At 36.6% G+C, this 1,685-nt stretch overlaps 1 protein-coding gene across 11 annotated transcripts in view; it reads left to right on the top strand.

The window, feature by feature from the left end:
• Nucleotides 1-1,685, top strand: part of ptprt (protein tyrosine phosphatase receptor type T) — a 334,801-nt gene that overhangs the window by 105,941 nt on the left and 227,175 nt on the right. The gene's annotated exons all lie outside the window — the stretch shown is intronic.

Below are 1,685 nucleotides of genomic sequence, written 5' to 3' on the forward strand. Positions count from 1 at the left end.
AAAGGAATTTAAGCTACCTTGTTTCTGAAATGTGCTACACAAATAATCTTGAATTAACTTAAAGGATGCAAATTGTATATATTGACTGTTCGCTTTAATTTCTGATCTTCTCTAAACCTTTGCTGTGTATGATTTCAGCTATTCCATAGCACACATTGCAGAAACATGAAAACATGTCTGATGTGTGTTTCCTGTCATGTGACTCTGGGTGCCAGGTTGCGTCCCTCTGGGTGGCCTCTGTAACGCTGCGGTAGGCGAGCTGGAGGCGGCGAGATGGAGGAGGAAAACGGGCAGGGAGGAAGTGATTGAGTGAATTTCTCCTTCCTCCTGCAGAGTAACATCAGGAGAGGTTGTTGAAAATAAATGATGTTAATGAAGAGTTGAATCTCTCTGAGAAATGATTAGTTGGCTGCTTTTAATGTTCGATTTTTTGCTTTTTTTCTAAGAAGCTTAAAGCGTTAACTCGTAGTCGATCTTGCAAGCAGTAATGAGAAACATCCAGATGTAAAAATTAACATTTAGTGATTCTTCTTCTGCCTGTCATGCAGCCCTCAGATTTTCACTCCATTTGTGAAGCACTCTTTATGAAAATAAGATGTATCCACTTGAAAATAAAATAACAGAAAAAACTCAGTGTTACTGGAAACTGATGCCTTTGTTGCAAAAAGCTTCACAGAACTTTGAAGTCATTATTCCTATTTTTATATCCTTTTTTCTACATGTTTCCAAGAAAACTCGTAAGGTTGTGAAAGCTTTAACAGGAACGATTTTTACTGAAAGTTCCTGTTCCTGCAAGATTGTTATATAAATCCATGTGGTGTGCTGATGTATTTTCCTTCTGTCAACTGCATCCTCTCTCTCCCATCAGTTTGTCTAAAAATGTATCATCAATACCAAGAGTATGATTAATGTTTTGTTTTTTTTAACAACCAGTGGGTTCGCAGGTTTGCATTTATTGGAGATTTTCTCTAATCCATGCAGATGCATGATTAGAGAAAATTATTATTATTATTATTATTATTATTATTATTATTATTATTATTATTATAAATTCATCTGTACTAATATTTACTTGCATGTCCGTTTGCAAGCCTTTTGCAGCTTCTCAGTTCATGAGAAGCTGTACATTTAAAAGTAAATCAATCAAGTTTATTTCCATAGCATATTTCAGCAACAAGACGGGTCAAAGTGCTTTACATCATAAAAACACTAAAATCAATAATAGAAACTTTACATTTTGCCATGTGCCGTCATTACACATCAAAATGTTGGTCAATGTTTCATTTATAATAATTCAAAGCAACTCTAACCAGGTGGGCTTTTAATCTAGGTTTAAAGGAACTCAGAGTTCCGGCTGTTTTGCAGTTTTCTGGAAGTTTGTTCCAGATTTGTGGTGCACAGAAGCTGAATGCTACTTCTCTCCGTTTGGTTCTTGTTCTGGGTGTAAACCAGAACCAGAAGATCAGAGAGGTCTGGAAAGTTGATCCAGCAGCAGCAGATCTTTAATTTGTTCAGTGATTCATAAACTACCAACAGTATTTTAAAGTCTATTCTCTCAGTGGAAGGACTGTAGAACTGGTGTTATGTGCTCTATCCTCCTGGTTTTAGTCAGAACGCCAGCAGCAGCGTTCTGGATCAGCTGCAGATGGATGATTGATTTAGATGCTGTTGCAGTAATCAAAGCA

This window comes from Xiphophorus hellerii, chromosome 20 (genome assembly GCF_003331165.1).
Source record: "Xiphophorus hellerii strain 12219 chromosome 20, Xiphophorus_hellerii-4.1, whole genome shotgun sequence".
NCBI classification, from domain to species: Eukaryota; Metazoa; Chordata; class Actinopteri; order Cyprinodontiformes; family Poeciliidae; genus Xiphophorus; species Xiphophorus hellerii.